Here is a 25805-nt window from a genome sequence, read left to right as displayed (position 1 = left end):
TCATCCTATTGATCTCTCCATAATATTTGGCCCTGGAATTATCTCTTGGGTGATATGTTGGAGAGAGCATGAGCTTTAGGTTTCAATTTCAGCTACATGTATACAAATAACCTAATACAGTGTTGGCGCTTACTAGATACTCAACAAATGTTAGTTCTCCTCTCTTACTTCAAATCACATAGTACTTTGATTTTCCTCTTGCCTCTGATTTCCCTCAGCAGACCTGTTTCTACCCTATCCTTTCGATAGAATTTTTCTTCTTCTAATCCCCTCTCTGTTCTGGGTCCTATGCACTTCTCCCTATATTCCAATCGATTGCTTCAATTTTCCTATCTCTGAAAATAACTCTTAGGTCCACAGCTTAAGCCTCAGTCTCTTGCATTTCCCATGTTCTATATATTTTAGTAGCCTATAGGTATCCTGAATGTTTTGCTGTCACCTTCACTCAATGTGCCTAAAACAACTACCTTTTCCCAAAAACCACTTTTCCTTATCTAAAAATGTCCACAGAGAGGGAGCAATATGCCTGAAGGCAAGAAGAAAATGTAGAATTTAAGGAAATGATAGAAATTCAGAATGGCTGGGAGATGGGAAAGGGGAGGAGCCTGCAGAGGTGATCAGGGCCGGATTCTGAGGGCATTTAGCCATGTTAAGGTTTTATGACTTGGTCATGGAACCCAGTGGGGAACTCTAACAGCAAGGGACTGGCTATAGACAAAAAGAGTCTTTGAGAAAATAGATTCTAGAAGAGTGTTGACATGGTGGCAAAGACTCTGGCCATTTGAGAATTCCCTAGGCACACAGGGGCAGGCCCTCTTCCTAATAGGGAGCATTGAAAGCATATGGGAATCCTCCCAGGAATACTTTTGGAGTGCATCCTGACTACTGAGTCTTGAATGAGGTCAGACTTCATAAAGTGGTCCATGAAGTTTTTCATCATTACCCTGCAGTGAAGTCAGAAGGCCCCTTGCCCAGCACTGAATTCCTCCCAAGAGGGAACATTTGAGTCTAGGTCACTGGATCTTTCATTTGTGTAACTATGGGCCAATCAGTACCTATATCTTTTAGCATTCCCTGCCTTCAAAATGGATAGGAAAGTACCACTTACTCCAAGACTGGGAATAGGATAGGTCAATGAAATTCTTTAAGGCCACAGAAAAGGGCCTGGGAAATATGAGACTATTATTAAAAGTAATGATGATGGAAATTGGAAGAAAAGGAAAGGTCTTCTGGAAATCCAATTCCCCAACTCATGGCGATGAAAGCAGTGGACAGCAAGCCTGGCCAGCCTCACAAATCAGACTCAAGTAGCTACTGTCAACAAGGTGGTGAGGGAGAAGAGATTTAGTGCTCATTCCCAGAGCCATCATATCTGTTGTGCTTCAGGTAGAGGGAGGCAAAAGATAATAAATCAAATAAGAATATGAATCAACACCACTAATTTGGTGCTGAGTCATTCCATTTGCCATGGAGTGGTCAGAAATTCTCAACAAAGCCAGATGCCCTTTTCTTACAATTGCATAACCAATCAAATAATAATAAATGTATTAAATCCTAGTTTGAGTGTGACTCATACAGATTTTGCATTGGGGGTGGGGTAGGGTGGGAAGCTGACAGCTGAGAGGTCTCAACTGATTCTAAGGACCTAATGAGTAATTCTGTCCGCTAAGGAAGCTGTGGCTGCCTGATTAACGTAGAGCCTTAGCAGTGTTTTTAATAAAAGTTTAATATGTACCTCTGCTCGACCTGAGTCATGTTTAATTAGAATCTGAAAAGCTCCTGGAGAGCTCTCTCCTCTTTAGCAGGTGAGCAGATGCAGATACCCCCTGGGGAGTAAGAGGACAGCCAGGCAGGCAGGTGCAGGGCTGAGGAGGGTGGACTGGAGAGAGGCTGACCACCATTTGCATGAGAAGAGTGGTGCCAATGTGTGTCCACAGAGGGAGGCTGGGCCAGAGTCTACCACCTCCTTTATCTCCTCACTTCATAGAGGAGAAAACTGCGGCTCAGGGAGTACTAAATTTTAAAAAGGGAATGGCAGTCAATATTATTGTAATAACTATGTATGGTGTCAGATGGGTACTAGACTTATCAGGGTGCTCACCTCATAAGGTATATGTCTAAACACTATGTTGTACTAATATGATATTGTATGTCAACTGTCATTGAAAAATACATTTTAATAATAATAAAAAAGGGAACACATTTTTGTTTTTATTTTTTTCACGTGGACAAAGGTATCAGGACCCAATGTAGAATACCAGGGGTGACACTAAGGCACTGCATGGTCCTAAAGCAAACTGTTCTCATCCTGGTACCCTTTATTAGGGATCCTCTGAGAGCTCGTGGCTTCACCACCTTGTAAAGAAGGAAGGGAGTACCAAGGGATTTAGGGAGCAAAGGGCATCTGGCTCAAGATTTAAAAATTATATATACTTACATATCTTAAAAAAACAATAGAAGAAAATGCTCCATAATATTAATAGTGATTAACAGCCTCTGTTTGCCCTAACTGGTTTGGCTCAGTGGATAGAGTGTTGGCCTGTGGACTGAAGGGTCCCAGGTTTGATTCCGGTCAAGGAAGGGAACATGCCCGGGTTGTGGGCTCCATGAGTGCAGGAGGCAGCCAATCAATGATTCTCTCTCCCTCTCCCTTCCTCTCTGAAATCAATAAAAATATGTTTAAAAAATAGCCTCTGATTAACGGGATTTTTATTTTTATTTTCTTATTTTACACATTTTGTATATTTTATGAATATTCTACAGTGGGCATGAATTGCTTTTATAACAGAATATAAACCTATAATTTATATTGTACAAAAATACTATTTTAAATAATATGGCACCTTAATCCATGTCTTCTGTTCCTTATTACAAAATATATAGACACTTTAAACTACATATAAAATGATACAGAAAATCAGACCAAAAAAATCTGTATTTTAAAATAACAACGTCCAGGCACTTAAGCTGTATGGTGTGGAACACTATAAAAAGATATAGCTGTGTCATCAGTGGATAAGTTACCCTCAGAGGTAGCTTAAGAAACAGTGGCTGGCTTTAAAATGACTACAAAGAGAACCCGACAATAAAATTCACTAAAATATCTGACTCTGCAAAAAAAATATTACACTGTCCTAGAGGAGTGCTATGTAATTGAAAAGCCTCTGGTGTAGCAAGAACATCCTTAGTATAGGGACAATCCCAGGTGAGATGAAATAAAAATGTGAGCTCTTAAGTACTTTTTAATGTTTCAAAGTCAATGAGGGACTGACAGCCAGGGATAGGATAGTGGCTCCCTCACTTGATACGTTTTTAAGCTTAAAAGTCCCTTTGCGGGGGATGAGAATTGTCATTACAGAAGCTGGAGGCTGGAATCATGATGTGCCAAGGGAACTTTTAGATTAAGCTGTTGAATGAGTCTGTTCTTAGGGTACAAGAAGGTGACTGGAGCTTTGTCTGCATGGTCTGTAGGAAAATGCAGGTTCTCAGAAATCTGCTTGGACTAGGTTAGAATATGAACTTGAACTTTCTGTTCAATATGGCAAATTGGACATAAACTGACACCTCATTTTCCACACCAAACACAGGGAAAGATAGAAAAATATTTGAGTATAAGAGTTAAAAAACATAAATCCATACTCAAAAACAAGAGACTTCTCATAACCAAAATAGGGATCCCATAAACCCCAAAAGAAGAGATAAAAAGGAAACCCATCATGACCAAGAAGATCAACACTTTTGCCTACATCGAGGCCAAGACCACCTCATATTGGGGGGTGGGGGGTGGCTGGGTCATGATACCAATCACATTGCAGAACTAAGTTTGTGTTGTGCCTCACCTCTATTTTCCCAAGGTTGGGCGGGGGTGATGTCAAACTGCTCACCTGTATCTAGGTTAGGACCCAGAATTACATTGCACCAGTGAGAACAGGGCTCAGAACCACCCTACCCACCCAAGAGGGGTCAAACCAAAGAGGTAATGGAGGCAATTTCATCCAAGGAGAAGAATTAAAGATATGGAATGAGAAGGGGTGGTTCCAGAAGAGAAAATACATAAAATTTTTGGAAATAAAGGCTGTAAAAATAGAAAAAGAAAGTAAATCATCGTTTTCTGTGGGAAACAAAATGCTGAGACCGAAGACATAGCTCCTGTCATGAGAGGAGAAGCAAAAGAAAAGACTGGGAAGAAAGCAGCAAATGAGCTGGGTGACAGAGGTGAACTGTGCAGACCGAGACCATGGAGCCACCCATGTGAAGGCCCTGGTTGTGAGCAGTGCTGGTTGCACAGTGTGGTGCCCCTGAGAGCTCTGAGGACTCAGGCAGGGCTGAACTTGCTGGGAGCTGGACAATAGGATGAGATAATTCAAAGGAAGGCGCTGAGATACTTTAAGAAGCTGGGGTAGTAAATATACAAAATAGAAATTGGTAGAGCAAAGAGGAATGGTGGTAGATGGGAGGTAGGAAGGACCCAGGGCATGTATTTGAAAACAGGCAGCTTAGCTTGGAGAACTCAGAAAGGGCTAAGTGTTTCTACTGAAGCATAATGGCAAGCCCAGAGGGACATCCATCTGGGTGGAAAGAGAGAGGGCTGCTCGGGTCACTGACTGTATTTGGTTCAAGTTTTCAGAATTGAGTTTGTAACCTATTTTATAATTCCTCAGATATCACTTATTTCTGAAGCTCAAATTCACTGTAAAACAGTTCAAAATAACCAGAAGGCATTTGCACACAGTTGTGTCTACGTGTAGAGGAATTTGCTCTGTCTGATGCCCCTTCTAAAAGTAGTTTCAAGCTAGCCAATTCAGAGTGTGGCAAATGGCCTATGTGAGCAACACAGAAAATATCAGGTGGGGAGGACCCGAGAGTCGGAGTTTGGTGTTGCAGCAAGTCCCCAGACAGTTCTAAGCACCTTACAAATATTAATTTCATACTTAACCAAGACCTTGATCACCGGTTATAGCTCCATCCCTACTTAATAACTTGATCCTGGCACCTCAGTTTCTCCAATCATGCCTCTTCTGCCTACCTATTAAGGTTAACTTGAGTGTCCATTGCAAGGATATGAATAAAAGATCTTGTTAACTGTGATGTGAAACCAGAGTAGGGGCCGAGGCAGGGGATCTCTAGGGGAAGGAGCTGTACCCCAAGGCCTGGATTCTACATTCATCTCGGGGCCATGTCAAGAGTGCTGGTGAGGCTTTCTCAGAGTGATGCTAAGTGGAGAGGATAAGACAGAATTAGGGTGTGTTCTGCAGAGTGTGGGGAGAGATCCTCTAAAGAAGAAAAGCCCAGAGAAGTGATGCTGGCCTCAAGTGACTCAGACACGGTTTGGGCAGACATCAGAAAACAGGGTCCGATGTCTCTCACCACACGCAGAGGTGAAGCTTACTGGCCCGTCAGGAAAGAGGGGGAGAAAGAAGCTCTGATAGAAGCATGTTCAAGTGGCACAAAAGGAAGCTGGACGGAGCTGCGTGGAGGCCCCAAAGCTGTCTCCGATGGCCCCTGAAGGTATGAGGGCCACCGGAACTCAGCCTGGCCCAGCATTCTCTGGGGTATAAGCTCCTCAACGCAGGATGCCACTGATGTCATACGGAGTCGAACAACCTTCATAGAATCATATTTCTTTTCCCTGATATTCTGCCAGCTGGGTGGGGTTCATCATTTTCCTGATTTTCCCAGAATCTCACTGCAGAGAGCTTTGATTGGCACTCCCTCAATACATCTACCCAGGGAGTCCCAGACCGGGGTTCCCTCCTAGCTTGGGCAGGCCCTCATCAAGTCCAGTGACTTTTTATGGAACTCTGTTTTTGAAAGAACTCCTTCATATATAAAACAGATACAAATGGGGCTGCTCTGAAGAAACCTGGGGTAATTCCGAGGTCACCTGCCTGGACACACTTGATGTATAAAAGTCCTTTCTTTTTTAGTTTAGGAAACACTTGGTGATGTGCCTAGAACCACATGACAGGGCATGGCAGAAATGAATCTAGAACTCAGGGTGCCTGACCCCCAGTTGTGCAGAGTTCTGTTCTGCTTCAGAGTGTCACTGCCCCTCACGTGTCTCCCAGAGGAGGAATAACAGTGATTAAGACCACGATAAAGTGGCCTAAGTCTCTGTGAAAATGTCCAGTGACAATAGGAAGGTATAGGGAACATCTTTTCCTGTATCACATTTGGAAACAAGGCCAATCCTTCCCAATGGGCACCACACTGTCTCTGAAAATTTCCTGAAGCATTCAGTTACCTGACAGGACTGCAGAGAAGGATAACAACCACTGCTCAGTTCATCAGTTAAGCTATGATCCCCTCTGCCTGGAATGCTCCTTTATTTATTTAAAAATTTTTTATTGATTTCAGAGTGGAAGGGAGAGGGAGATAGAAACATCAATGATAAGAGAGAATCACCAATCGGTCGCCTCCTGCACTCCCCACAGTGGGATTGAGCCTGCAGCCTGGGCATAAGTTCCAACCAGAAATCGAATTATGACCTTCTAGTTCATCAGTCGATGCTCAGTCACTGAGCCACACTGGTCGGGCAGGAATGCTCCTGTATTATCCACTCTTTCCTAGCTAAATATCACTCATTCTGAGGTCTCTATTTTCATTTCACTTGTGTATTTCCCAATTTAAATATTTCCCTGTTAAAGTTCATAATTACACCCTTTATTTTCCTTCCTATGCAATTAGTAAGTACATAAAAATGATTTGAAGCATTTGTTTAATATCTCTCCCATCTACAGTACATGCCATGAGGCTGGGACTAGTCCATCCTCATCATCTCTGTGTATTCAAGGTCAAACACAGAGGTGGCAAAGTACAGCCCGAGGGACAAATCTGGTCCTCCCTCTGTTTTTTTGTTTGTTAGTTAGTTTTGTTTTGTTTTTATTCATATTGATTTCAGAGAGGAAGGGTGAGGGAGGGAGAGATAGAAACATAAATGATGAGAGAGAATCACTTATCGGCTGCTTCCTGCATGTCCCCCACTGGGATTTGAGCCCACAACCTGGGCATGTGCCCTTGACCAGAATTGAATCCAGTACTCTATCCATTGAGCCAAACCAGATAGGGCATCCCTCTGTTTTTGTGTGACCCAAGAGCTGAGAACAGTTTTTACATTTTTAAATGGTTGGAAAAGCAAAATAATAATAATAATTCATGACATTGAAAATTACATAAAATTCGAACTTCATAAAATAAACAAACTGGAGCACAGTCATGCTCATTCCTTTGCATATTGACTATGGTTGTTTTCACATTACAATGGCAGAGTTGAGTAGTTACAACAGAGAGAGAAAGGAGAGAAGGGCAATGTTAAAGTTCAAACATGTGTCAAGGATTAAACTCAGACCTTTCAAACTCCTGCAGGGTTTCCACTTACTGAATTTATCCAAAGTGGCAATGGAACTGCAAACATCAGGACCCAGAATCTAACCTGGCCCCTCTCAGCTGGTGTTCTAGACATCCATGGTAGGTAAATATCCCAAGGACCTGGATAAAAGGTGCTTTGTTAAAAGCCACTTTGAACTCCTCCCTGAGAAAAGACACTTAAGGGGATAAAAGCATTTCTGGTGAAAGAGGCCTGATGTACTCTGAAGTAGAAGTTGGTGTCCATTCCATTACAAAATGCAATTACCCTAGGAGTTACATGTTCTGACACCACATTGCTCTGCTTTCAGATCTTACTTTTGTTCCTGCTCACCTGGCTGACACGGGAACAAGGCCAGAGTCCTGTGCAGACCAATATCCCTGGATTCATGCACCTTGCTTCAGCTTACCCTGCTCAAACCAGAACTATATTAAGGAGGTGACAGTGGTGTTAATTCAAGTCTCTTGAAAAGTCAGTGAATCCTCCCATCAATCATTGCTGTTGTAACATTCTGGCTTATTTTACATTTTTCACGCCAATGAATAAATATAGATGATGTTTAATGACAACAGAGCCAGGGTAGTTGTTGGAGGAAGCTATGGGGAAAATAATAATCTAAAGCCCAGCGGAAATTATTTTTTACTTGATACCTTTGACCTCATAAACTCTCGGGATTGGAAGGAGCTTTTAAAGGTTATCCAGCCATTACAAACTGAATATTTGTCTCCTCCTAAAATTCATATGTTGAAGCTCTAACCCTCAATGTGATGGTATTAGGAAGTGGGGCCTTTGGGAAGTAAGTTAGGTTCAGGTGAGGTCATGAGGGTTGGGCTTCTATGAAGAGATTGGTGTCCTTATAAGAAGAGGAAAAGAAGGAAAGACCAGGTTTCTCTTTCTCTCCCTATCTTTGAGGACACAGCTGGAGAAAAGGTGGCTAATTTCAAGTCAGAAAGAAAGTGTTCACCCAGAGCCTAATGGGCCAGCAACTTGATCTTAGACTTCTCAGGCTCCAGACTATGAGAAATAAATGTATATTGTATGGTATTTTATTTATTTACTAGAGGCCTGGTGCACAAAATTTGTGCACGGGTGTGTGTGTCCCTCAGCCCAGCCTGCACCCTCTCCAATCTGGGACCCCTTGAGGGATGTCCGACTGTCCAGGCAGTCGGACATCCCTCTCAAATCCAGGACTGCTGGCTCCCAACTGCTCGCCTGCCTGCCTTCCTGATTGCCCCTAACTGCTTCTGCCTGCCAGCCTGATCACCCCCTAACCACTCCCCTGCCAGCCGGATTGATGCCTAACTGCTCCCCTGCCAGCCTGTTTTCTCCCAACTGCTTTTCCCTGCAGGCCTGGTTGCCCCCAACTTCCCTCCTCTGCCAGCTTGGTCACCCCTAACTGCCCTCCCCTGCAGGCTTGGTCGCCCCCAACTGCCCTCCCTTGCAGGCCTGGTCCCTCCCAACTGCCCTCCCCTGCTGGCCTGATTGCCCACAACTGCCCTCCCTTGCAGGCCTGGTCCCTCCCAACTGCCCTCCCTGCTGGCCATCTTGTGGTGGCCATCTTGTGTCCACCTGGGGGCAGGATCTTTGACCACATAGGGGCAGCCATCTTGTGTGTTGGAGTGATGGTCAATCTGCATGTTACTCTTTTATTAGATAGGATAGAGGCCTGGTGCACGGGTGGGGGCCAGCTGGTTTGCCCTGAAGGGTGTCCTGGATCAGGGTGGGGGTTCCCTTGGGGCGTGGGGCGGCCTGGTCGAGGGGCCTGTGGTGGTTTGCAGGTCGGCCACGCCCCCTGGCAACCCAAGCGGAGGCCCTTGTATCTGGGGTTTATTTATCTTCTACAATTGAAACTTTGTAGCCTGGAGCGGAGCCAAGCCTTCTGCTTGCTCTGTGGTGGCAGCCATTTCTATTGGGATTTATGTATCTTCTATAATTGAAACTTTGTAGCCTTAAGTGAGGCCTGGGCCAGCCAGAGTGTGCGGAAAGCTTGGCTTCCTCCATCGCCGTGGGCAACCCTAGCCTCCTGCTCTTTTCAGCTCTGTGGCTGCTGCCATTTCTGTTTGGGTTTATGTATCTTCTATCATTGAAACTTTATAGCCTTGAGTGGAGGCCTAGGCCGGCAAGGGCAGGCAGAAAGCTTGGCTTCCTCCATTGCTGGGGAAACCCAAGCCTCCCTCCTGCTCTCTGTGGCGGTAGCCATCTTGGTTGGGTTTATTTGCATATTCACTCCCAATTGGCTGGTGGGTGTGCCTTGTGGGCGTGGCTTGTGGGTGTAGCAGAGTGATGGTTAATTTGCATATTACTCTTCTATTAGATAGGATTTATTTATTTTTAAAATATATATATTTTTTTATTTCAGAGAGGAAGGGAGAGGGAGAGAGAGATAGAAACATCAATGATGAGATAAAATCATTGATCAACTGCCTCCTGCATGCTCCCCACTGGGGATCGAGTCTGCAACCCAGGCATGTGCCCTGACTGGTAATTAACCCGTGACCTCCTGGTTCACAGATTGACAATCAACCACTGAGCCACACCAGCCCAGACATTGTATGGTATTTTATTATAGCAACCCAAGCTAAGACACTAGCCAATTTGCACACCTGAATTTGAGTGTCCTCTCCACAGCCTCTGTTTGAATGACCATGCTGACACCATCTCACCTCTGACAAAATCAGGATGACTCCTGATAATCAGCTGAAACTGCGGCCTGTAAATCCAACCTGATGTCTTAGTTCCATCCCTTGCATTTTATTTTCCTTTCATGAAACATCCCCAGGACCATTCTACCTGTCCCCGCCTCCCATTCCCATTGCTACCTTGCCATAACCTTACCAGTCTTCTTTTTCCAGATGCAACAAGCTAATATTTTCTAAACACTCTTCATATGTTATGGTTCCAAGTCTCATTTTTCCACTAAAGCTTTCAACTGAGAAAGCAGTCAATGTGTTAGATGCGCACTCCATTTCCCTTTCATGTGTCCCTCCCAGGAATGAGGAAATGAGTAAGTAAAAGTCCTGCCTACTGGATAAGCCACTATCTGGATATTTAAAATTGCTTTCCATTTAAACCCAACAGTTGTCTTGTGGACATGGCATAAAGAGTGGATACTCCTGGTCAATCGCAGAGAAAGGCGGCAGGACCCCAGAGAGAAAATGGGCATCTTGATGGGCCATTTCAGGTCTTGGTCTCTGCGCTGAACTCCAAAGAATTTGTGTTTTTGAGAATGCTCTTAAGTGGAAGGTAAAGAAAGAATAGCTTGTGCCACATTGAGGTAGCTAGGAACTGGGCATCCACATGGGCAGTTAGACTCAAGAGAATGTGTTCATCTCTTGAGGAAGATTATCTGATTCAATGGTTGGCAAGCTAGCATGGCTTTCAGGCCAAATCCAGCTGTTGAGTATAAATAGTTTTTTTGTTTGTTTGTTTGTTTGTTTTTAAAGAAAGCCACACCAATCTGTTTAACCTATTGTTTATGGTTACTTTTGTTCTACAACAGCAGAATTGAGTAGTTGTGACAGACTATGGCCCAAAAAGCCTAAAATATTTGATCTATAGCTCTTTATAGAAAAAGTCTGCCAACACCTGATCTAATTCACTATTTTCCTATATTGTATGCCTTGCAACACTAGTCCTGTGTGATACGCCCCCAAATATATTTGGGGAAATTCTTTACACTGGATGCCCCTCTTGGAAAATTCTTCACACCAGATGCTCACTAGCCTTTTTAAAGGCTCCAAGAAGCCTCGCAGCGCTCGTCTGTTTAGCTTTGTTTAACTCAGCATTCCTCAGACTCACTTGACCCTATCAACATTCCATGGAGCATAAGGAGCACACTCAGTGAAACACCAATCTTGTTGCTTATTACTGTTCTTTGAATTGATTTTCTTTCTAAGCTGTGGATGAGCCTTGCTTAGATTTTCCAGTCCAGTGACAGTTATGCTGATGAAATCTGAGGGGAGGGCTGTAGTGTTCCCCTTAGGCCAGAGCAGTATAAGGGCACAGTGCCTCTCTCCCTGAGAAGGTGGCAACATCAAAAATTGGGGAGAGGTTTCCGAGCGCGAGGCTATGGCTGAGAAGAGCACAGCACGGCTGGTGGAAGCCGGTGAGGCAGAGCCGTGATGTTCCGTATGGAGGGCCTCGCGCCGAAGCTGGACCCGAGGAGATGAAACGGAAGATGCGTGAGGATGTGATCTCTTCCATACGGAACTTCCTCATCTATGTGGCCCTGCTGCGAGTCACTCCTTTTATCTTAAAGAAATTGGACAGCATATAAAGATTGGACATGTGACATTGTGACTGCACGATATGAAGAACCTGGTTACAGTTTCTACTCTGAAATGAATAGGCCCAGAAAGATGTAAGAGACTCTGGTTGAATGGACATAAAATTTCTACTTGATAAGAACAAGTTTGGTTGTGGTAACTGACCTTCATAGCTAAAACAGAAAACTACTTGGGAAACATGAAAACATGTTTCTTATGTCTGTGATACTCAGCCTCCATGGATGTTGGTATAATTGTAAATAATGTCAAACTCCATTTTCTAGCAATTATTAATTATATAAGGGAATTATGTCTGCTGTGGCCCTGTCTTGTCAGTCATTTCTAGTGACCTTTTTACTTCTGTCAGGAGTATATTGAAGAGCTCCTTATGATTATTTATATTTTATGGAAGCCAGCACACATCCACAACAACATTTAAGCACAGGATCATTAGTCTATATTTTTAATAAATGTACCAATTAAGAAAAAAAAATTGGGGAGAACCTTCAGTGGGCCAGAGGATTCCCCCTCCATGTCATCATATTTTCTGTCTTTACTGGATAATTCCTGTGAGCAAAGAGCATACTACCTTTCATATCCAAACAAAACAAAACTCATTCTGAAGTCCCATCCCTATTCAGCTACCACCCATTTTCTTGCTGATATTTACAACAATATGCATGGAAAGCTTTGTCTGTACTCATTTCTCCAAACTCCCTCTTCCTATTCTCTCTAGAATGTATTCTAGTCAGGCTTTATCCCCCACCACTCCTCTGAAATGGTTCTTGTCAAGGTCACCAAGATCTCCACATGTCGAAACCCAATGGTCAAGGCTCAGTCATTATATTTAAAACATCTGCAGCATTCTACACAGAGAATGATCCCCCCTCCCCTTCTCTTGGTTTCTGGGATCCCACTCTCCTCTGTCTCTCCTCCTATCTCACAAGCCCCTCCTCAGCTACTCTGTGGGTCGCCCTCATCTAATGAAGTATTTCAAGACCCCTCAATGGAATACTTTTCTGTAGCTACACTTTCTCTAGATGCTCTCATCCTGTCCATGACTTCGACTACCAATGACTCCATATTTCTATCTCCAGCCTCAGTTTGGAATGCTCTTTCCCCAGAAATTTACTTGGGTCACTTCTTTCATGTTTCTGCGAAAACATTACATTTTCAGTATAGCCCTCCCTGACCACTCTCTATAAATATATGTATAAATAACAACCCTAACCCCTGCCTACCACTGTTCCCTTACCATGCTTGCTTTTTTTTTTTTTTTTTTAATCTTCTTAGCACTTAATTAGCACCTGATAGCCTGTATATCTGCTTAGTTATTTGTTGGTTGTGTGTCTCCTCTCACTGGAACATAAGTTTCGTGAAGGCAGGGACTTTTTTGTTCTAATCCCAGGGCCTGGAGCCCTAAAGACACATAGATGGCACTAAGTAAATATTTAGGATGATGAATAAAGGTTTGAGTTATCCACCCTGGGGTTGTAGAGTTCAACATGGTTTCACAGCTGGGTGAGCTAAGTTTAGGTCTTTTTGCCCCAAATCACATGACTTGTTAGTGACTGATATTAGAAACCTAGTAATTTACTGAGTCTCTTTTAAGTGCTAGACACTTTGATGGACAGTGGGACACAGATTCACAGGTGTCATTTCTGCTCTTAGGAGTGAAGACCTACTTAGAACAGACAATGGCAACTCACCCCTCGACGGCTAGGCTAGGTTCTTCTAATAGCCCCTTATTACCACCACCACCACCCTTTGAGGCCAACAAGATGTTTGTCTTTAAACAACTATTACTCCTTTATATAACATAAATCTTACAGGATTCTGCAGCAGGAAATGAATTTATACTTCACATTCAAGGCAACTTCTTCAGCTCTCTAAACTATAACTGTTAAGAAGTGGTGAATATCTTGTGTGATTTGGGAGGTGTCCAGTACCTAGTGGCTGATCTCTCATATTTGCATTTCCAGTTTTTTAATGCTCATAACTTATCTAAGTGAACAGATTTAGTTTTTTTCACCATAACTGGTGTTTAGTCCAAAGAACTACAATTCTGCCCTTCCATTTTGAGAAAATTCTGTTACACAGTTGCAAGCAGGGCAGGGGAGGTGCTCTGTGAGAACTTTACCCATGCTGGTGGCCCACAGAAGAAAAACGTTAAGAACCATTGCTTCAGAGGTCTTCCCTAAGTCTTCTACATGTTCAAAGTGAACAACATCTTAGAACCCAGTTTTGGGTGGGATCTTGAATGTCATAATTGTCCCATAAATGTCATATTCTACATCAATGCAGTGACCTTCGACACATTTGTGACATGGGGGTCATGTTCACTTGAGTCCTTTAGAAACAAAATATATTCACTCTCATATAACTTTCCTTAGGTTGAGTCCAAACCAGATCCTTAAAGCCTCCACATGTTGATCTTGGTTTTGCCTTTGAGACCTAGTTTCATGTAAGTCTCATTTTCACTCATTTGCCAGGTCTTCCAATAGGCCTGTGAGCATGGGAAAAAGCATTTATTCCATTCATTTTGGAACAGCAGTGTAACTCCGTTGGCTATTGAATCACGTATACATTAGTAAATATTTCTCTTTACCTGCAGGCTGCAACAGGAGTCTAAAGCATTGCTATTACCAGGATATGGATGGGACACCAAGGCATATGGATGGCAGATGACTCACCATTGGCTCAGTGGACAAATGATTCAGGGATGCTCATTCTTTGCTCTGACTTGGATCCTCTAACATTCTGCCATACTCTGGAGAAAGCTGTTATAACAATGTCTCCGACAACATTAGAATTCCTGTTATTGAGAGAGATGCACTTTCATTTAAACAGTTTCATTCTTCTTAGATGAGTTCCACTTTCTGCTTTCCCTTCATTCAAATCCCGTGTTTATTATTTCCACTCCACTGCTGGCCTGATAAAGCTGAAATTCCACTCACACCAGCCAGAAAACTCGACTCCAGGCAGCAGCAGACAGGAGCACCTGGTCTGCTGGAGACAAAGGTTTCTCTCCAATTTGGTCAGCAAGCTGGATTTAAACTGACAAGATCATAGCTCTACAAAAATAAGGTCTATTAATTGTCCTGTGGAAGGAAAAGGTCATTGGGCAAATGTTACCTTGTATCTCATTTTACAGCTAAAGCCTGGACTTAGGCATCAAATCATCTCTCTGTAACTAGATTCTGCCTCTCAACAATAATTTTAAAAATGACTAGGTCTCCCTGTGAATTTTGTTACTTGAATACATTTCACTTATACCCAAATCAGTCTGGAGTTGCTGACACTGTGCTTTCTCCAGGACCCCACTGAAAAATTTATTGAGGTGTCTTGGAGCATTAACTGACTCTCCCAGATCCGTGTTGGAGCCCATTTCTCAGGCTTCAGCTCCTAAGGAAGAACAGGAGTTTCCTTTGTGTGACTCGAGTCACTAACAATGGCAGAGCATGGGAGTGCGTTAGGTGGGAAAATGCTGCCCATTGGACCAAACACGATTTACTTACAGCCTCCAGGGATGGATGGGCTGCAGAGGAACGGCAGCAAAGAGCCCACGTCAGAGTTACAGGCCTCGAGGCGGGGACAGTGTGGGCGATGTGTCGTGTGTAGACAGGAAGCTGCTGTAGAAGAGGTTTTCTCCAGCTCTCTTTGGGGCATTGTGGGCAGAAGCCACATGTTTCACCTCCTTGGACTGGCAAGAGCACATTTTCAGGTTGAATACACACTACTGAGTGTCTACTATGTGCCCACCCAGAAGCAAACATTTTCATAAACAGTACTTCATTTAGTTCTCACCATAACCATGTGAGATAGCTGGAGTTTTAATGCCTTGCCTTTGTCTGTTTGCTGTTAGCAGTTTGATTAAATGGTCATGTCAACCATCTTAACTCTTACCATGAAGAAAGTAGAGATTGAATGAATAAATACATAGACAAACAGCAGGCAGACAAGTAGGTTCTTCCTCTCCAGTATCAATGCCAGGACCTCCTTACCGGAGCAGATCCAGGCAGGACGACTTGCGCGATCGATCACGTGGCCGAGCGTGCAGAATTGGGACTTGACGGAGAGCAGCACTGAAACCCACACTTCCTCCTCCTTCCCCGCCCACTGCCTTCCATGGTAACAACTGTTTAATGCCTTTGTGCTTAGAAGATACCCTTGTAGTCACCAGCTCAGTAGTGTGCTGCCCCTTTCATTTTAGCTCCAAGATTTTTCTTTACGTTTTTTTAAAATCTTTACCTGAAGGATCATTAAAGTCCCTGATAAGCTTCATTTCACTCTGCTGTTTTGGTCTCACTCATTCAGGGCAGTTGTGTCCACATTTCAGGGTTCCACACTGAAGACAAGTGTAGGAATCTACTTCCCACATGGACAGTTTCTCTCTGGTTCCCAACGTTATCGTGAGAGCCACCAGCACGGACCTGCTGTGGGGGAATCACCCTGTGTGGAGGAGGTTCGCCCTGTGGTCCTTCTCTTTCCAGCCCTGCTCTTCGCACCCACTCTGCCTTTCCTCGGGCCCCAGGCCCCGAGGCTGGCCTGCTGGGGAGGAGTCCACGATGTCCAGTCTCCAGGTGGGTTAGCTCATGAAGGCGCTGGGAGAAGGATGGGAGAACCACGGTATTCTCACTGAGGGTTGAACTGTTGTTATGAGGAGGTGGATCTGGGGACAGATGGTTTTGCTGTCTTCCCTCCTGTCTTCAGACCTAACTCTCCTTGACCTAACTCTAGTCAGGCTCCTCTTTATCCTCTAGGCCTTGACCTTCAGTGCCCATCCTTGTCGGGCCTGCACAGCCCAATGTTAGCAAGAATTCTGCCAAGTCAACTTAGCCAGAATCCACCCCTCCACCCCCTGCATTATCTGACCAAATTATTCACCCCGCCGCCTGCCTTCAGCAAGAATTCTGTTAGGCCAGTGTAATAAGAATTACCTGACTCTCTTAGTAATTTGCCATCCACCAATTGCTTTTGGCTATAAATCCCCACTTTTCCTTTCACATTTGGAATAGTTGGTTCTATACTGAGTTCTCTTTTCCGCTATGGTGATTGTACCCCTGAGTAAAATCTGCTCTCACCACTGTAGCGCCTATTTCACTCCGTTTTCCCTGACACACCCACACAGGCCTTTGGAACTGTGAGTTCTGCACCATGCAGTCCCTCAGAACAACTGCAGACCAGCTTGGGAAGAAAGGAATCAAATCAAAGGTAAACGCAGGGAGCAGGGCCTCCTGGCACTCTGGGAGTGCTCCCACGAGGGGAGGTCGGAGTACACCGCATGTGAAAGCACAGTATCAAGCATGAGCTTCCTCGGAAAGGAACACACGAGCAAACTGGTGGATTTTAGTCCAATTTACATTCGCTCTCCCAAGCTCATTGTTTAGTCATGAGTGTTCCGAGATAATTGTGCTCATCGGTCACTTTCTGTAAATAAACCCAAATAACCTTATTAACCCAAATTATTTTTTGAATGCCTGTGCCAATAGGAAGCCTAGAGCTAAATTTGGTGCTCAACTGCAATAATAAATTTATCCCAGATGTCTGGTATTTCTCATTCTCTTCTCCTTTTAATTAGTTTTGGCTCCCTGTCCATTTTTAATTGTCCAGGTTTATTTGAGACTTAACAAAATAGAACACTTCAATCCCCTTTGCATTTCTCCTCAGGAAGTCAAATTAGCTAATATTTTCAGATACTGACATTTCCTTTCAGGGAATAAGCCCTTCCTGTAAAAAATTTAGCTTGGAAACATGAGGTAAATGGAAACACAGCCCACTGGCTTGGACGCTGTTCTTCCCTGCTGTAGACATCAGTTGACGTCTGATCTTCAGCTGGGTGTGTACCACACAGATACAAGCACCTTACACATCTATGCCTCCACCTCTAAGAAAATAAATCCCTGTTCTCCATGGAACAGGGACTTTGAACACCAGATAGGAGGCTGAAGTTCAGTGTTCTTCCACAACAATTAAACAGCCTTTTAAACCATAAAGAGAATTTACACAGTCCAAACAAAATGGCTTCAAATACAGCCTAATGTGATTATCAAGACTGATTTACTCCTACCTGGGGTAACCTGGTTACTTAGCTTTGTACGGGTTCCGCTGGATTTGCTTCCCCCTATGGCTAAGTGAAGACAAGTCCACTTCTAGGCAATCAAGAAGCAGATGAGCTCTACGGCACAGAGATTAATGGGCAACAAGGCAGAAGCCAGTGTTTGCTGCCTAACTCCACCACCCAACCAATGTTGATCCGGCCCAGGCAGCCAAAGCTGTAGGAGACTCACCAGGGATGCCAGGAATTGAGAAACATGGAGAGGAGCCGGGCAGTGTTAGTTTCCTTCTGCCCTTCCTGTGGTTCCTTCCCGAAACCAGTGCCCTGCTTTTCTTGAGTCCCTGGATCCTTAGACACCTGCTGACCAGCGCCACCTGCTTCCCCAAATTCTTCCATGACAACAACCCCTGCAGTAAGTTCCAGGGGCGCCTAGCATCATGGGACCTATTTCTAATCTCAGGTCCACTTGCCAGCTCTGTATCACTTGACCTCATAGAAGTTGGCTTTGCTCAACCAGCTATGTCCAAGAACCCTGTTTAGCAAGAATCCCATCAAGATGGTTCAGCTAGAACCCCTCATCCTCAGTATCTGATAGTGTGGCCTGTCTTCAGCAGGACTTGTTATGCCTATTTAGCCAGAATCTATCTTCCTTTATCCCTGACGTTTCCTTTCAGTAACTTTCCTTCTCCCCGAGCCCCTCTCTTTAGTTATTATTTTCCTTGTTGTACCCCGGATTTAACCCAATCTCTCTCCTTTACGATAAAACTCCTTTTGCAATAGTCTTAAAGTCTGCCTTATCATTCTTCATAGTGTCACAAATAATTTTTTCTTTAACAAGACCCCAAGCATCTGTGGTCTTGCTTGTGGCTTTTAGAATGCTGTTCCCTGTTCTCCTCTTTCCTACTTAGATAAGTGATATTCACGTTTTAAGTTATAATGTCACCTACTTTGGGAATTTTTCACAACCCCCACGCTCATTACAAACTTCTGTCTTGTGCAGTGCTCTGATACCAGACAGCCTGTTATCAAATTACCATTCCATCTTTCTCTAATTTTTGATCTTGAGCAAGTTATTTAACCTGTCTGTGCCTCAGTTCCCTCATTAAAAAATGAGAATAATAATATTACCTATCACATTAGGTTGTTTTACTAATGTTTTAATTCTATTAAATGCTTAGATATCATGTTTGGCTCATAATAACTAATAAATTTTATTATTATTATCAGAGCTCTTTTAATATTTTACAATTATCATTGTTATCAATACTATTTACCCTGCCCCTAGCCCCCAATCCTAGACCAGGAAGCTTCTGACTAGTGGGGTTTGGGTCTCATTAATCTTTGCACTTTCCTCCAGCTTCACATCACATGGCTCACAGGATGCACTCGGTGCCTGTACTGAGAATAGGTCTGATTCAGGATTCCCAGCAGGTGTTGATGAGTGCTAATGCTTTAATATGACCTCTCTTTCAGTTCGTGTTTTTTCAAAAGCTTCATTGAGATAGCTTTGATACATAAAAATTGTACATATTTAAGGTGAGCAACTTGATGTTTTGATATATGTATACATTGTAACAGAGCATCACAGTCAAGCTAATTAACATATCCATCACTTCTACTTATCAGTGTGTGTGTGTGTGTGTGTGTGTGTGTGTGTGGTGAGAAGGTTGAAGATCGATCCTCTTCACAAATTTCAAGTATACAGTGCAGTATGGTGAACTATTGTCGCCACGTTGTAATAAGATCTCTAGAACCTACATAACTACACTTTGTATCCTCTGGCCACCATCATCCCATTTCTCTCACCCCACCTCCAGCCCCTGGCAACCACCATTCTACTCTCTGCTTTTATGAATCTGACTGTGTTAGTTCTATTTATAAGTGAAATTGGGCAGTATTTGTCATCCTGTTTCACTAAGCATAATGTCTTCCAGCTCTATCCAGGTTGTCACAAATGGCAGGATTTCACTCTTTTTAAGGTTGAATTAATATTCCATTGTATGTATAGACCATGTTTTCTTTATCAATTCCTCTACCACAGGACATTGAGGTTTTTTTCATATCTTGGTTATTGTGAATAAAGCTGTGATGAATGTGGGAGTGCAGATAGTTCTTTGTGATCCTGATTTCAGATCTTTTGGCTATATACCCAGACATGGGACTCCTGGATCATATTGATCTTAGTGATAATTTTTTGGATATGACACTATAGCCCAGGGCCTGACACCTAGTAGCACTCAGTGCTGACAAAGACTCTTCTTGACCTAACTTAACTTTAGTCAGACTCCTCTGAGCCCACTTCTTGACTCTTCCTTCCTGGCCCACATCATGGTTGGGCCAGGGAGACCTGTCCTTATATGATAACTACAGGTAGGTGGCTTGGGGTCAAATGGAAGAGGGGGTATAGAGTCTGCCCCAGCACATCCATCGTTCTCCTTCCTCAACATGGTGAACTGCGCAGTAGGGGCTGGGCCAGTACTTTAGAAGCTGCTCCTCGTCTCTGACCCACATTCAACCCAGTTCAGAGCAATCAAGCAAGCCTTTACTCAGGGAGAGGCCTCATCTTACGAAACCAATGTTTCTGATCAAAGGTCAACCTCAAAATCCAATCCAGAAGCAATTACAGCCCAGTTTAAGAGCCACAGTTGAAGTTCAAAGTCCAACCTTCGTTTCTGAAACAACTTGACTCTGCCCTTTGACAAACAAGGTTGTGTCTCAGGGGACTAAACTACAACTTTAATTTAAAATCCAAAGCTCGGTGCTCCTTCTGAGTTGTCATCAGTTTGTTATAGGGCTTTGTCGAAAACACCAAGGTCAGTGGGCATGCGCTCTGCCATCCTCTTTCACTTCCATTTCAGTGGTGCTCTGTCCCTGAACCCACTTGCCCTCATTTTGGGGAAAGAGGGTCCCTCCTCCTCTGTAGAGCCAGCCCCTCCTGTGTGTTCCTACCCTCTTTCTCCTCTAGGATTTGAAGAGATATTAGTGATAATTTTTTTGGATATGACACTATAGCCCAGGGCCTGGCACCTAGTAGCACTCAGTGCTGACAAAGACTCTTCTTGACCTAACTTAACTTTAGTCAGAGGAGGAGGGACCCTCTTTCCCCAAAATGCTCCTCCCAAGTTCTCCCCTCCTCATCACCTGCTGTCTCCCAGTACAGAGTTGTCCAAACTAAAAAACTGGCGGGTGGTTACCACCAGTGATATGCAAGATGATTAAAAAATAAAACACTTAAAATATTTCAGTTATGCATTTATTTGAATAAGAAAATTATACACACCAAACCCATAATTTTATAGGTATTATGGCTTTATATGAGGTTTTATATTTAAGTTTTTTTCAAAAAGTTAATTGAGTTATAATAATACCAAGTAAGTGACAGCAGGAGTGGTATGAACCTTTAGAAACAATGGCCTGTAATTGGCGCAATCTTTGCACTGTAGAGAGCCCTGGGTTGGCAGCCAGAAGTCCCCACTCTGCCATGCACTTGCAGTGTGGCCTTGGGTTAAATACCTTAACCTCTCTGGGCCTCCTCTGGGATCATGTGTGATTTCATGGGGCTTCCCCAATTTTCAAATGTGCTTGGATGTTTCCAATGTGGTAAAAAAAACAAAACAAAACAAAAAACTCCCCGAACTGTTCCTTGGGTGTGCTGAACCCTCAAGTTCTAGTTCTCCTCATTCTCTCCCTCCCTTTTGAGTAAATGGATTCTTAGGGTAATGTATTCTTCACCCCTTCTCTCCCTTAAAATCATCACACTTCGCCCGCCAGCCTGGTGACCCCCTGAAAGAGTCCTCTCAATGACACTGTGACTTCCTCAACAGAAAGCAGTGCTGCTACCATGCTTGCTCTAGAACAATCCAATGTACCTGGGCTTTGTGATAGGCCTGGGAACCTCCCCTGATACATGGTGTGCTGTATCCAGGGGAACGGAGTCTGCACTCTCCTTGTCTCGGTAACAAGGAGACTTTTGGAACCTATCTCCATGCATTCGTAGCTGGAGACCCTCCTGCATTGTCACACACATGGAGCGTGGCTCCCGAAGCTGCTGCCTTCCAGTGATGGCAAGAGCACAGAGAACTGCCAGGAAGCAGCCCCTGGGCACTGGCAGATAACCATGGGCTGCTGCATCAGGTGCCAATCCTCACAGTGAAGGCCTCCAAAGGGCATCAAGTTAGGGCAGCCCAGTGGCAGCAGCCCCGAGAGAAGTCCTGGGAGGAGGAACACAGTGGCTGGGTTTCTAGGTTCATTACCTGGCTTTCCATCCTTGGACCAAATGGTTCCCTTTCTTCCTGTCTCAATCTCTTAATGGGCTAAATGGCAATAATTAATGTTAAAAATATTTCTTTGCTAGAGGCTGCTATACAGAAGTGCCGCAAACTGGGTGGCTTAAAGGAGAGAAATGTATTGTCTCACAATGCTGGAAGCTGGAAGTTCAAGTACTAGCAGGGTTGGTTCCTTCTGAAGACTCTAAGCTAAGCACCCCTTCCAGGCCCCTCTCCTCGGTTTAGAGAGGCCATCTCTGTGTTCAAAGGGTACACTTCCTCTGTGTTTGTCAGTGTCCAAATTCCCCCCTTCTATAAGAAAACAGGTCTTATTGTATTAGGGGCCCACACTCCTCTAGAATGACCTCATCTTAATTAATTACATCTGCAACAACGCTATTACTTGGCTTTCTGATGGACATATACTACCCTTTACCTCTTTGCGCACAATATGCCACAGTTGCCTAATCCTCACAGCTTCCAACTACACGGTAATATTTAGTCTAGTCCCGTGGTCGGCAAACTGCGGCTTGCGAGCCACATGCGGCTCTTTGGCCCCTTGAGTGTGGCTCTTCCACAAAATACCACGGCCTGGGCGAGTCTATTTTGAAGAAGTGGCGTTAGAAGAAGTTTAAAAAATTTGGGTCTCAAAAGAAATTTCAATCGTTGTACTGTTTATATTTGGCTCTGTTGACTAATGAGTTTGCCGACCACTGGTCTAGTCCAGTGGTCGGCAAACTCATTAATCAACAGAGCGGCAAACCGTGGCTCGAGCCGCATGTGGCTTGCGAGCCGCGGTTTGCCGACCACTGTACTAGGGGTTAAAACTTCAACATGAAAATTTGGAGAGGGGCACAATTCAATCCTTAACAGACTTGAAGAACTAACTGATTGAGTTGTCGGGGCACCTGGGTACATGGAGTCAGCTCTCTAGGCCTTTGGCTTCTCCGCATCTCTTCAGTCTGAAGGTAGGACTAGATCTTGTCTGAGATCCCCTCAGCTCCAGCAGTCAATAGCTTCATTATCTAATTGAAACGAATCCAAATGTTTGCTAAGCATTTAAAACTTCTTACATGGAAGATACAGTATAAACACTAGGAAATAATAACCCCAGAGCCTCTGTAGAAAGAGTGCATACAAATTCAAAGTGGTTTTCAAACATTGTTCATTAATCCTTACAAATCCCCTGTCAGACAGTATTATTAAAGAGCAAACTACCAATTGTGCTATAATCTGGTCAAGTAAAAGAAGAGTATCTCAGACAAGATAACAGAAGACTTATCTGCCATGAGGGAAGGCTGACTATGCAAAGGCCAGGCAAGTGGGAAACAAATAGAACATTTCACCTCAGGTGGCTTGGAAATAGGGGTTGGAAATGAGGCTTTGGCTGCCACTAGGGACTTTCCAAAGGAGGGAGGGTAGATTTATGAGCAGACCTTCCAGGACACATGCATCATTCATGGCCTCTAATTTCTCATGCATAAATGTTTGAGCTGATATTTAAGATCTAGGAAATCTTTTGGGAGGAAATTACAATGTTTTCCTGAGGTGAGAAAAAAGTACTGCCCTAGATGATTTTTTTCCCTATCTAGAAGGTGGAAAAAAGATATCAAGTTTTTCTACCAGGGCTAAAAATGTAGGTGAGGTTGAGACTATAAAAATGTGGCCATTTCCCAGAAGCCCTCCATCCCGCAGCCACCGGCTATGTCCTCATCCTGACAAGCTTTCAGAGCAGCTGACCACAAGGCACACTCTATCCCAACACTTGATTTTATTCTCCATCTAGAAGGTGCAGTGACAGGTGGCATGAGGCTGAAGTCGACCCTGAGCAATGGGACAAGAAGTCCGGACTTGCACAGTCTCTCCACTAATGAATGATGGAAGGGGCTGAGAAGGCACTGCTTGCCCACCTCAACCTTAAATAGCTCCATCACTGGCTGCCTTCTGGCCTAAAATTCCACTACTGGTGATTTGGGGGTTGCAAGAATTTCTATCTCCAATGACCTCTTTTAAAATCCAAATGTTTCTGGAGAGGTGAGGATTAGACCTCAGTGTGAAGAACTTGTCCCAGCTATCCTTCTCCATGGTACTGAAAGATTACTTAGAGAGGAACTGAGTGGGGCATGTGCCCAAAGCTGTGGTGGGAAGTAGGCAGGAGGAGAAGAACAAAAAAGGGGTGAGGTGGGTAATGGGAAGACAATGAATATCATTTCTGCTTGCCTCACTACTCTGCCACATGGGCTATAATACATCTAGTGAAGCAGCAATACTAGTAGTTTACAGGTTCATTGTAATGAAGTATCAATATGGCTGAATTACTTTACCATTTAATACTGTGATCGGGTTGGTAAACCTGATCATACTGAGGCTGCTTTTATTATCAAAACAAACAAGCTTTGAAGATGATGACTTTAACAGAACCTGGCTCCTCTGCATGCCCTGGCCCAGCCTCATCTTTTAACACTCCTTCAAACATACCTACACCTAATTTCTTATAGCTCCCCAAGTGTACCAGCCCCTCACACCTCCTTCACACATGCTGTTTCTGGGCCTTTCCATCTGGCTAGCCACTATTCTTCATTCAAGACTAAACTCAAGCTGCCCCTTTCAGAAAGCCTTCCCTGACTTCCCAGGTGCGGTCCCTTCCCTGCACCTGCAGCACTTATCATTCTGGTTATGACTGTTAGTTTAGTATCTGGTTTCTTCCTCTAGAGCAGTGGTTCTCAACCTTTCTAATGCTGCGACCCTTTAATACAGTTCCTCATGTTGTGGTGACCCCCAACCATTAAAATATTTTTGTTGCTACTTCATAACTGTAATTTTGCTACTGTTATGAATCGTAATATAAATATCTGTGTTTTCCGATGGTCTTAGGCAACCCTGCTAGCAGTTCTCAACCTGAGGGAAAGGTTGAGAACCACTGCTCTAGAGCATAGGCAGAATCAACAGTCTCCACCTAGGCATCCTGGGTGTGAGACCTAGTTCCTGCCACTTAGGAAACACTGAAAACCATTTATTGTGAATGAACCTTTTTTTTTAATCTGTTGAATTTGATGATTAAAAAATGATAGAACTCACTTGTGGTGAGGGTTAGTTGAAGCACTCATCTTCCACTTTGTGGTGGAAATATAAATTGACTCAAGGCCCATGGAAAGCCATTTGGCTCAATGTGTTGAGCAATAGCAGCTTTATAGCCTTTGTCCCTGGCACTGCTTTTCTGGGAATCTGGTCTCAGGAAATAATATAAACTATGAAAAAGTGATCATCATTATGACAGTTAGGCAGCATTATTTAAAACAGAAAATACCTGTAAGGAGCGTAAATGTCTAATTATAGACGAATGGTTAAATGCAATCTGATCCAATGGTTTCTAATCATTAAACACCATGGTTGTGAAAACCTATATCAAGTATGGAAAATAATTATGATAGAATATAAAATAAAAAGATATAAAGTGCATATATAGAATGATTATGACTATGTAAAATAAAAATAATAGCTAACACACATTGGTGGCCCATTGTCATACTTCATGTATATAAGTATTTAAATTCTTATAACCCTACACTAGAGGCCTGGTGCATGAAACTTGTGCACAGGGGGGAGTCCCCTCAGCCCAGCCTGCACCCTCTCCAATCCAGGACCCCTCGGGGGATGTCCGACTACCGGCAGTCGGACATCCCTCTCACAATCCTGGACCGCTGGCTCCTAATTGCTCACCTGCCTGCTTGCCCCCATCTGCACCCCTCTGCCCTCTGCTGGCCTGGTCACCCCTAACTGCCCCTCCCCGCTAGCCTGGTCACCTCTTACTGCCCCCCCTGCCGGCCTGGTTGCCCCCAACTGCACCCCTC

General features: G+C 43.8%; 1 protein-coding gene and 1 pseudogene across 2 annotated transcripts in view; one reads left to right on the top strand and one right to left on the bottom strand.

Moving 5' to 3' along the window:
* The window catches only part of ALK (ALK receptor tyrosine kinase), a 612725-nt gene that overhangs the window by 330909 nt on the left and 256011 nt on the right, over positions 1-25805 (bottom strand). The window lies entirely within an intron of this gene.
* LOC308255744 (mitochondrial import receptor subunit TOM5 homolog) lies at positions 11488-11642 on the top strand (annotated as a pseudogene). Its single transcript has one exon. The product of its transcript is annotated as a mitochondrial import receptor subunit TOM5 homolog (transcript).

The sequence above is a fragment of the Plecotus auritus genome (genome assembly GCF_963455305.1).
Source record: "Plecotus auritus genome assembly, chromosome: 8".
Lineage (NCBI taxonomy): Eukaryota > Metazoa > Chordata > Mammalia > Chiroptera > Vespertilionidae > Plecotus > Plecotus auritus.
The sequence above is the reverse complement of the archived record's forward strand: the minus strand, read 5'-3'. Positions and strand labels throughout refer to the sequence as shown.